The following is a 12,857-nucleotide window of genomic DNA, read 5'->3' as shown; positions in this document are numbered from 1 at the left end:
GCTTTGATATTTTCTTAATATCTCGGTGACTTTAATATGGTCGGCTTTGCTAGTTTCGGCCATTCTCTTTATTTCCTGCTCCAGGTTTATTTGTTTTAACCAGCCTATCTGTCTGCTTTGTATTATTGTACTGGCATCTTTTAGTGTCATCAAATTATTAACACCTTAGCAACCGCCTAGCAACCACCTAGCAACTCCTTAGCAACCACCTAGCAACACCTTAGCAACCGCCTAGCAACCACCTAGCAACACCTTAGCAACCGCCTAGTAACACCTTAGCAACCACCTAGCAACACCTTAGCAACCACCTAGCAACACCTTAGCAACCACCTAGCAACACCTTAGCAACCGCCTAGCAACCACCTAGAAACATCTTAGCAACCGCCTAGCAACCACCTAGCAACACCTTAGCAACCGCCTATCAACCACCTAGAAACTCCTTAGCAACCACCTAGCAACCGCCTAGCCACCACCTAGCAACACTTAGCAACCACCTAGCAACACCTTAGCAACCGCCTAGCAACACCTTAGCAACCGCCTAGCAACCACCTAGCAACACTTTAGCAACCACCTAGCAACACCTTAGCAAGCGTCTAACAACCACCTTAGCAACCGCCTAGCAACACCTTAGCAACCACCTAGCAACACCTTAGCAACCGCCTAGCAACCACCTAGCAACACCTTAGCAACCGCCTAGCAACCACCTAGCAACACCTTAGCAACCACCTAGCAACACCTTAGCAACCACCTAGCAACACCTTAGCAGCCGAATAGCAACCACCTAACAACACCTTAGCAACCACCTAGCAACAGCTTAGCAACCACCTAGCAACACCTTAGCAACCGCCTAGCAACCACATAGCAACACCTTAGCAACTACATAGCAACACCTTAGCAACCGCCTAGCAACACCTTAGCAACCACATAGCAACACCTTAGCAACCACATAGCAACACCTTAGCAACCGCCTAGCAACACCTTAGCAACCACATAGCAACACCTTAGCAACCACCTAGCAACCGCATAGCAACCACCTAGCAACCGCCTAGCAACACCTTAGCAACCACATAGCAACACCTTAGCAACCGCCTAGCAACACCTTAGCAACCACATAGCAACCGCATAGCAACCACCTAGCAATACCTTAGCAACCGCATAGCAACCACCTAGCAAACGCCTAGCAACACCTTAGCAACCACCTAGCAACCACTTAGCAACACCTTAGCAACCGCCTAGCAACCACCTAGCAACCGTATAGCAACCACCTAGCAACCGCCTAGCAACACCGTAGCAACCGCCTAGCAACCACATAGCAACACCTTAGCAACCACATAGCAACACCTTAGCAACCGCCTACCAACACCTTAGCAACCACATAGCAACACCTTAGCAACCACATAGCAACACCTTAGCAACCGCCTACCAACACCTTAGCAACCGCCTAGCAACCATATAGCAACACCTTAGCAACCACATAGCAACACCTTAGCAACTGCCTAGCAACACTTTAGCAACCACATAGCAACACCTTAGCAACCACATAGCAACACCTTAGCAACCGCCTAGCAACACCTTAGCAACCACATAGCAACACCTTAGCAACCACATAGCAATAGCTTAGCAACCGCCTAGCAACACCTTAGCAACCACCTAGCAACCACCTATTAACACCTTAGCAACCGCATAGCAACCACCTAGCAACCGCCTAGCAACACCTTAGCAACCGCCTAGCAACCACCTAGCAACACCTTAGCAACCACATAGCAACCACCTAGCAACACCTTAGCAACCACATAGCAACACCTTAGCAACCGCCTAGCAACACCTTAGCAACCACTTAGCAACACCTTAGCAACCGCCTAGTAACACCTTAGCAACCGCCTAGCAACCACCTAGCAACACTTTAGCAACCACCTAGCAACACCTTAGCAAGCGTCTAGCAACCACCTTAGCAACCGCCTAGCAACCACCTAGCAACACCTTAGCAACCACCTAGCAACACCTTAGCAACCGCCTAGCAACCACCTAGCAACACCTTAGCAACCACCTAGCAACACCTTAGCAACCACCTAGCAACACCTTAGCAACCACCTAGCAACACCTTAGCAACCGCCTAGCAACCACCTAGCAACACCTTAGCAACCACCTAGGAACACCTTAGCAACCACCTAGCAACACCTTAGCAACCACCTAGCAACACCTTAGCAACCACCTAGCAACACCTTAGCAACCGCCTAGCAACACCTTAGCAACCACCTAGCAACACCTTAGCAACCGCCTAGCAACACCTTAGCAACCACCTAGAAACACCTTAGCAACCGCCTAGCAACACCTTAGCAACCGCCTAGCAACCACCTAGCAACACCTTAGCAACCACCTAGCAACACCTTAACAACCGCCTAGCAACCACCTAGCAACACCTTAGCAACCGCCTAGCAACAACTTAGCAACAGCCTAGCAACCACCTTGCAACACCTTAGCAACCACCTAGAAACACCTTAGCAACCGCCTAGCAACACCTTAGCAACCGCCTAGCAACCACCTAGCAACACCTTAGCAACCACCTATTATAGTGGAACCTTTATTATGTAATCACTATATATAGTGGAACTTTTATTATGTAATCACTATATAATCTGCCACTATTAAAATATAGATTACTATTAAAATATATTGTTAAAACTTATAGAAATACCTATATTCAAGTGATGCAGAAGAGACATACAAACATGCAGGGCCTTATAATTGAGGGCCTTACAATTGAATCACAGCAGGTCATGCGCCAAAGTGAGAACATTATGACAGAGCGTATGCAATACATTTAGACAATGTATATGTTGAACAAGACAAAAACAACCCTCGCCAAAATAACATACATAAGGAGAATCATTTAGAAAGTATGGAAACAACATGATCCTATGCAAACACATGATTGTAAGCACATGCTATATGAACTTTAAGATATGTAAAAACAGAAAAACATACAGACATTAATTAAAAAGCTAGGATCCTATTGGAGCCAGGAATAGGGTGATGTTACATCATATCTCATGATAACTATGGATAAGAAACTGTATATAAACTGTGGGTTTTTGGACATTGAGTGGGAGAGAGCTCGATCGACCATCTCTGCTGTAACAATAAACTGCTTCAACTTGAGAACTTCGAAGACCTCAGCCTCTTTTTTGAAACCTAGAAGATGTTTGTCGAGATCCAGCGCAACTTTCCACTACATAATTTGGCGCCTTTCAACGTGGGGCTGGACTGAGGATAGTCGAAGGAAGGTGTCAATGGGCCGATCCTTGGCAGACACTCACGCAGAGACCAAATAGCGCGCAGATTAAAAAAGGTGAGCAGATTTTTGCTTTATTTTGGTTCTCTGATGAGTGTGCTGTGGGGTGGACGGGACACCTGAATTTGACTTTTAAAATACCTCACCATTAAAAAGAACCTATGAATTGACTAAATTAATAAAAAGAATGATAAAGTAATTGATAAAGTGATAAAAGAATAGTGAAATGAACTATTTATAAGAAAAAGAGGTCTTCCAGGTTGTCATGGTATGTGCTTGTACTAACAAATGGTTGTAAATTATGCACAAACTAATGGCTTTGTATTATATACTAACGAATGGCTGTAAATTATATGCGTATGAAAGAGAGGTACATGCATGGATTGCTACGCGAGAGGCGGGAGCAAGGCGCGCGAGGTAGCACTGGAAATGATCGCTTGCTGTAGGTGTGATTAGAGCTAAGGAGCGCTCCGCGTCTCTGTACTCGCCTGTGGATTGAGTAAGACTCTCCCGATAGAGGCAGGGAAATTGGGAGGAGGCCTTTAATCTGATCCCAAAAGCACCTACAGGGAGGGCTGGATCTCAGTGGATGACCTGTGTTAGTCTAAGTGTTGTGCTTTTATATATGTATGTGGTCTGGACCGAAGAGAATGGGGAATGTTTTGGAAAAGATAATTAGATTGAATGAGAATGCAAATGCTGAGACATTTGTGAATGAAGATGCATGTGGTAAGAGATCTAGAAGGTTAAAGCATGAGTAGGGTGTGTGTTTAAGGACGATGAGAGCTAGAGAGAAATTACTGAGGTGTAGTGTGAGAGAAAGTGAGTATTATAAGAGATTAAAATACAGATAAAATATTAATTGATTAGAGAATGAATAAAAATTTCACATGCTGTGCTGGAGGGACAAAGCAAGCAAAGTGGCCACAACAATTAAGAAAAGCAGTTTTGCATGTAAAAAAGTTTGTTTTGTCTCCCAGGACCTGCTTGTGATGATAAAGACATTTTAACTGTTCCTCCAAAATAAATAAAAGAAATAAAATTAATAGAGGGAGGTTTGGATTCCAGATTTAAAAAAAAAGAATAGTTTGCATGCAAATGATCTGTGTTTGCTCGTTAAGAGGCCTTGATAGCGACAGACGTTAACTAGTAGCTGTTACTGAGATTTGGGAAGTTTTTTAATTATATAGGATATACATAGAAAAGATTTAGATTTCAAGAGTGAGTTCTGAATGTGTGGTGACAGTTAAGAGATTAAAAGCAGATTGGATTATAATGACGTGCGCAAGGAAATTCCTATGGTTATTGCTTTAGTGTTGTCTGTGTCTGTGTGAATGGTTGTGTAAAATTCCATATTGGTGGACAGGCAGATGTTGAGATGGGACAAATGTTGAGTGAATGAGTCCTCTAAATTTGAGGGACTAGAATGTGAGAGTGTGGTTAAGTGTTTGTGTCTAGTGTTTGTGATAAAGAGTGAGATAAAAGAATCATCATTGTAGATTATAATATAAAGATGGACTGTGAAATATTGTGTAATAAAGAAAATATAGAAGAGACTGATGCAGTTTAGGGAAGAGATTATAATATTTAGGAAATAAATGAATTCAGTTCAGATAGAAAAATATAAAGAGAAATATATTAAATTAAAGAGAAGTATATAACATAGGTTGACATTTGTGCATACAAAGAGATCATAATATAAATTCTTAGAATTTAATTTAGTGAATAATAGTATCTGATTTAATATTAATGAGGTGTAAAGAGTATAAGATAAATATGGTAAAGTAAATACAATTTGGAAAATAAAAAATGTGTTATATAAAAGAATAAAGTAATAAGTTAAACATTTGGGAACAGAGAGGAATAATACTTAGAATTTAGAAAAAATATATATGTTTAAGATATAAATAATTTATAATTAAATACTCAACAAAAAGAGAACAGAAAAGAAAATAATGGCAAAGAGGAGGAACATTTGATGTAAGCAGTGTGTGAGTAAATACAAACTCTGAAAAATAATAATTATAAATGAAAAGAATAAGACAAAAGGTAAAAAGTAAAATGATGAGTGTGAAAAAAGAGTAAGAAATATGTACTGTAAACTTGAAACAGGTATAGAAAATGCTAGAGAAATTAAAACAATGTAAAGAAAGACCCACTAGTGAGAAAACACTAAAATAAATTAGGAGAAAAATAAATAAGTTAAGCACAAGCTGAAGCTAAAGAAATGGAATTAGAAGAAAACTAACAAATTAGAAAATTATTACAAAATACAGATGATTTAGTAATAAATATATTTATAAAAAATCAGCTGTTGGGCAGCAAAGAGAAGAACATAGATGAGAGAAGTCTTTATTTAATAAAGGAAAAATGGGAAAGTGGAAAAATGTTTAGATAATAACTAAGCAAATGTATATATTAAATTAAGGGGCACAGAGATGGACTTTGAGGGGTCCTTGTCTTTTCGCCTGCCGGACATTCCTGAAGGCACTGGGAAATTAAATAAGGTGTTTGGAGAAACACAAGGAGCAAATTGTTGACTGTGGACTCTTATTACATGAACTAAAGCAGTGAGCCAGGCACTGCATACAGAGAACTACTGAGACTTGACCCATCCACATATGTTCAAGAGACACTTAAAGAAGGAGAAACAAGAGACTGATAAACTGATCAAAAAAGCTAAGCTTTCCAGCAACATCAGCTGGGTGAAAGAGAAGCCATCACCAAGAGGAAGGAGGAATGCTCTACATATTAACTCCTTCAAAATGCAGGAAATATGGGGATTCCTGAATGCAACAATGCAAAGACTGCACCATCTATGAAACAGTTGCCTTGGGGTGCGAGGGAGAGAGATTGGCTGTGGCCTAGCAAACTCAATCTCAAAAGCCCAGTAGAACTATGATGCAAATCAAGTACATTGCAAATTAAAACAAAAGTGGACCCTTTCTTGAATCAAATTAGACTCCTGTCAAATTAGTCAGGAAGGAAGGTATTATATAAATTAGGACTACACATTTAGTAAAAGCAATTTGAATTAATTAAGAATTACAAAATAAAAAGATGATATCTATTAATTATAACACATAGAAGATGTAAGTAAGACAATTGATAATGGGGATCATACATTAAGTTAAACATTTCTGAAGCAGGGCTAGTAAAAAGCAGAATTTGTCTATACAGATGTATGATCCTGAAAGAGATTTAGACTTAGAAAATTAATACCAGGAAGAAATTAAAGGAAAAAAGAACAGCACATTAGAATAAGTCAACAGTGAGAAGCTCTAAGTGTAATAAAATATGATTTTTTGAAAAAAAGGGGGTTTAATATAATAGAGTTTGGTTCATAAATAGCCATATAACTGAAAAATTGGGAAGTAAATTTGGGGACTAATGACTAAAGCAAAACAGACCAGATAGATTCAGTGATTTTACAAAAAATTACATAAACGCTGTGGACCCAATCAGTAAGATGGACTTGCCTTAAGAAGTAAATATCAAGAGAAAGAGAAACAATAATGAATACAACATCTGAATGAACAAATAGCTCAGAAGTTAAATGATTTAAACAAGTGCAGTGTTAAATACTTAAAGAAATATTATCATTGCTGGACTTGAATTTAGAATTAGAAAATTAACCAGTACAGTGAGGGTTAAAATTAAACCAGATGCACATCTGCAGAGAAAAGAAGAAAAATGCTGAAATGATTATAAAAACAATATTGGAGTTTTATTGAGAGTAGGATTATTAACACCTAGTGATTATAATATGAAATAAATCATTGGATATTTATATTTAAATTATATTTCAAGTCAGATATGACTGTGTATGTAACTAATAAGACCTGATTTTAATTTAAATTAAAATATTTTAATTATGCTGCATTAAAGCCGGTAAAAAGCATATGCTATAAGAACAATCAATGAGAGAAAATCTTCCAGCTGAGGTTCCTACATTTTATGAACAAATGTTCCTCCTGATGTCAAATATTGTTAAGTAATTCATTTCTGTTCAGCTTATTTTAGGTAATTAGCAGAGGAGGGTGAGTACCAATTAGTATTTACATTTCCTGGTGAAAATTATACATACACCAAAGTGCCTGAAGATCTTATGATGAATAGTAGTTTGTTACACTATGTAGCTGATTTAATTATCTCCATATAGACTTAGCTCAGTTAAAATGCAGAAAACATATGATAACTTTTAGGGATGACTGATTTTAGCATTGATGGAACAAAGAATTTTACAAAAAAACAGCACTGGAGAAAATTTATGAAACAGGAAAAACTGCAAAGATACAGTTCTGAATTAACAGGAAAAACAGATACAATAAAGGCATTTGAGGTGATGAATGATAAATTAGTCTGTCATTGAAGAAAACACTGTAGCAGATTTAAAAGTAAATAAGCGACAGGATGTGAGGTAGTAAGTCACCTATAGTGCTTTTAGAGCTACAATCTCAATTAAAGAACATTGTGAAAATTAAACAACAAACAGATCTCTGTGAACAATCTAGCATGAAAGGGAGGAAAAGACATAGTCTATAGCCTAAACATAAAGGATTCATTGCACCAACAGCATCTCTAAGTATACTTATCACAGATGCACATGATTTTGATCAAGGGTGAAGTATTAGGAAAAATTAAACAGCAAGGAGATTGGTCTCTTTATTAAATGCAGTGATTAGTGAGTTTTGCCCATGTTACATCTGTGCTAAATATAATGTGAGGAAAGGGACAGCAACCAGTACCTTAAGTGACATTTAAGCATTTAGTGAGGGTTTTGAGGTTATACTAAAATGAGTACAAGGCAAGAAATAAATGTTTGTACTACTTAACAGGTTAGGATTAAAAACAGGTTGTGGTGATTAATTATATTTCTAATAAGAAAAACTATGATTTCTACATCTGGAATAACATCAGAAATAATTTCAAATAATGGATGTGCATTCATAAAGTATTTAGAGTAATTAAAGTAAATTAAAAATAGCTAAATAAGTAAATAAGTGATTAAATGAATAAGCAAACAAATAAATAAAACTGTTAAAGAAGTACTGTTAATTAAGAATAAATCAAAGGCTAGAGTGAAATTATCATGCACAATCACAAGGACTGGTCAAAAGCTACAAGAAGATCCATGAGGGCCAAAGCTTTTTTTAAAAATATGTGAAAATGCTAAACTTGATTAAGTTTGGATTATTAAACTAGACTGATGTGTAAACAGATGCTTTAATGAGCTTTTACATGTACACTAACAGAAACAGGAACTTAACACTGCATGGAACGCTAATGTCCTGTCTAATACATTGGCAAATAAGAATTTTGTCTTATAAGAAAAACTAACTGCCATGTATGAAGCTATTCATTCACAGGAACAGAACAGTGAACGACAGAAGGAAGATGTTCCTGCTGCTGCTGATGATGATGCAAATGAAGATGAGTGAAAGCCTAGAGGTAACTTCTCCAAAGGTAAAGGATTATCCCAGTCTGATGGAGTCAGACAAGAGTATCCAACAACTGACTTCTTAGTTTTCTTGGAAAGGGGTGAATATCCCACAACAAAATGAAGGTAAAGAACAATCGTCTGAAGAAAAATATTGACCCAGAGGATATGTATGAAAATCAAAATGATATGCAATTTAAAAAGAAATTGAGTATGACCAGATCTCAGATCATCAGCTCTTAGAAAAAACTAATAACAATGATTGGTATTGTTGGGCAAAATACATTTAGAAAATTACAAATATTCAATTGCCCAATATGTTTACAAACACTTTTGAAAAAGCTTAATGTGGTTGTAAATTTTTATGTTTATAGACATTGTGCAAAATTCAGTATACTGTACTGTGACTGCCCATTTTGCCAGGCCCAATGTCTCGATATTATAGGAAGCACCAAATTTACATTAGAGAACAATGGTAGGTTGAAAAAAGAAAGCAAAGAAATGAACATTAAAGTTCAAGCAACAACAAGAGAGATTCCCACAAATATGCAATAAGAAATTAGAATATGAATGTTATAACCAAACAAGTGGATCGACAAATGTGAGAAAATTTAAAAGGAAATTGTGCAATAATTTGCCATTTGACTGATAGATGTGGGGAAAAGAAAATGTTTATATGCAAACCTTCCAAATGGCTACAGCTACAATAAGGAATATAATGTTGCCAGTTTCAAAAAAAGGCGATAGGACGGCTAACAGCACACTTGGTAATTGCACTGGACAAAATGTCCAATTGCCAAGATGATTTCCCTTAATACAACAATATGAACAAATAGCAGACTACTACTGGATCTATGGAAGGGGAATATTACACCCCAACATTCCATTGAAATGGAAAGGGATTTGTACTAGAGTTAAACTAATACAGGAAGTGATAATAACTGATTGAGTTGAAGAGCAAAATGACATACAAAGACAGCAGAATTGGAAGCATCGAGTTAAGAGACAATATACACCTGACTCAGAAGTTCACATTGGCCAACCTAGTGTAATACCAGATAAGTTTAAGACTAGAGATATAGCAAAAGAAGGACTTGACTCTATAATAGTGTGGATAATTGCAATGACAATTTTTACAGTGGATTAACTACATTTATTACAACCAACAAAGATTTATAAATTACACAAATGATGACGTTAAAGTATTAGGAGAATAATTGGCCCTAACAAATAAAATGGCTTGGTAAATCACTGCACCCTTTACTGCTCCTATATTCCAAATAATACTGCCACAAGTGGATCTTTCACTGAAGCCATGCGAAAATCGGAAAATCTGAGGAAAGAAGTAAAAGAGAACGCTGGAGAGGATAAGAACTTTAGTAACTAGTTTGCTTCCATATATGGATCATTAGGACAATAGTTGCGATTGGACAATAATTAAGATTGGAATATTCAAAAGAATTGCTATATTTGTTTTTATTCTATTTTGTTGTGTTATCCCTCTTCTCAGATTTATAGCTAAAGCTGCTGCCAAACAGATGGTCGATGTGCGAGTTAATAGAACTGTGCATGACTGCAGAGACCATGTCTATGAAGTTCTTGGGCCAGATTTGGAACATTTGGATGAGTTTTGAGAACAATTACTACCCTAAATTTCTTTCATCTTTAATGTCTTAAAAATAATAATAATATAATTCTTTAGCTTTTTACTAATTTTATAAAGGCTTTAAATCCCAAAGAGAATGGTTTTAAGCAAGGCATCATCCTAATACAGGAAAATGCAAATAGAATGGACTGAACTGAAAGATTGTGTAATCATTTTAAGACCCGTTTACTAGTATAAAATTTTGTGTATATAGGAGTTCATCAAAGCTACCGGAGCTGATATCAGATGTACACGAGGAAAGAGGGAAGATGACTATGGGTCAAGGGACACTCCAGAATCCAGCAACAAAGGAGAAGAAGAGCAGTATCTACTGGAGGTTTAAAAACCTACTGTCTGCACCAACACCAGACAGTACTCAGAAGTACCTCTGGCGACGTGGGATGAAACATCAGATATAGTTCTTTTACAGGTGCTATGAATGTTCTGCAAATATTGAGATTTTCTCTTGTGTGTTGATTAATCAAGTATATATGTTATATAACCACTGCTGTGAGCAAAGCTGACAAAGCATATGTTTTAACATGACTAATAATTGTTGAGTGTTGAAGTCCCCAAGAAAGTATTTAGTTAGGGAGAGCGGGATCTTTTACTCCTTCTAAAGGCAAAAGTGGAGGGAGATGTTTGGTTCCGTTTCTCCTCTGAAGTGCGGCGCAAGGATGCTGACAATTGATAAGGATGTAGATGGGCAATTTTTTTGGTTGCACAAGAACGTTAAAAACTGAGCGAAATGTTAGATTCTTAAGTTGCACTTCAGCGAGGGATTTAGGAAAGGGACTTTTTTGATAAAGCCCCTGAGGGGGGATTTATAGTGGAACTTTTATTATGTAATCACTATATATAGTGGAACTTTTATTATGTAATCACTTTATAATCTGCCACTATTAAAATATAGATTACTATTAAAATACACTGTTAAAACTTATAGAAATACCTATATTCAAGTAATGCAGAAGAGACATACAAACATGCAGGGCCTTATAATTGAGGGCCTTACAATTGAAGCACAGCATGTCATGCGCCAAAGTGAGAACATTATGACAGAGCGTATGCAATACATTTAGACAATGTATATGTTGAACAAGACAAAAACAACCCTCGCCAAAATAACATACATAAGGAGAATCATTTAGAAAGTATGAAAACAACATGATCCTATGCAAACACATGATTGTTAGCACATGCTATATGACCTTTAAGATATGTAAAAACAGAAAAACATACAGCCATTAATTAAAAAGCTAGGATGCTATTGGAGCCGGGAATAGGGTGATGTTACATCATATCTCATGATACCTATGGATAAGAAACTGTATATAAACTGTGGGTTTTTGGACATTGAGTGGGAGAGAGCTCGATCGACCATCTCTGCTGTAACAATAAACTGCTTCAACTTGAGAACTTCAAAGACCTCAGCCTCTTTTTTGAAACCTAGAAGATGTTTGTCAAGATCCAGCGCAACTTTCCACTACAGTTTGAGCCCCACGTTGGGTGTTTGTGTTACCTTTCTCTCTCTTTTCGGCAGCTTTCATTTGGGTTCATCCAGCAGACCAAGTGAGACAAAGTTCAGCGTTTCTACTACAGGTGGTTTGGTGTCTGAGTCTCTGTGGTGCAATCGGTTAGCGCGTTTGGCTGTTAACTGAAAGGTTGGAGGTTCGAGCCCACCCAGGGACGAACCAAGGCTTTTGCTGCCTTGCAACTGCTAACACGTGCACCCGGCAATGATCCTGGGCCACGTGCTGTCTGGCGTTACAAGATGACATCAGGATTTAGCAGAAGTTTGTTGTCCAGTGCCTGTATTGGCCAATTTTTTTTATTCCAGTTGACTTAAAAACACCAATAAACTTTACACAGGTAGGGAAGGTATTGATCAAAACAGTGACTTTCTCTTGAATGAGCATCTCACAAGCCCTGTCTGGCGTTACAAGATGACATCAGGATTAAGCAGAAGTTTGTTGTCCAGTGCCTCTATTGGCCAAGTTACTTATTCCAGTTGATTTAAAATCAGCATCAAACTTTACACAGGTAGGGAAGGTATTGATCAAAACAGTGACTTTCTCTCGCAGGAGCATCTCACAAGCCCGCCTAGCTCAGTTGGTAGTGCATGAGACTCTTAATCTCAGGCTTGTGGGTTCAAGCCCCATGTTGGGCGTTTCTGTTACCTTTCTCTCTCTCTTTTCGGCAGCTTTCATTTGCATTCTTCGAGCATACCTATTGAGACAAAGTTCAGCATTTCTACTACAGTTGGATTGCTCTCTAAGTCTCTGTGGTGCAATCGGTTAGCGCGTTCGGCTGTTAAACGAAAGGTTGGTGATTCGAGCCCACCCAGGGACGAACGAAGGCTTTTGCTGCCTTGCAACTGCTAACACGTGCACCAGGCAATTATCCTGGGCCACGTGCTGTCTGGCGTTACAAGATGACATCAGGATTTAGCAGAAGTTTGTTGTCCAGTGCCTAGATTG

The 12,857-nt window shown here is 37.9% G+C and overlaps 1 protein-coding gene across 1 annotated transcript in view; it reads right to left on the bottom strand.

Moving 5' to 3' along the window:
- Positions 1 to 12,857, bottom strand: part of LOC130222054 (oocyte zinc finger protein XlCOF6-like) — a 129,694-nt gene that overhangs the window by 82,834 nt on the left and 34,003 nt on the right. The window lies entirely within an intron of this gene.

This window comes from Danio aesculapii, chromosome 4, assembly GCF_903798145.1.
Source record: "Danio aesculapii chromosome 4, fDanAes4.1, whole genome shotgun sequence".
Classification (NCBI taxonomy): domain Eukaryota; kingdom Metazoa; phylum Chordata; class Actinopteri; order Cypriniformes; family Danionidae; genus Danio; species Danio aesculapii.
The sequence above is the reverse complement of the archived record's forward strand: the minus strand, read 5'-3'. Positions and strand labels throughout refer to the sequence as shown.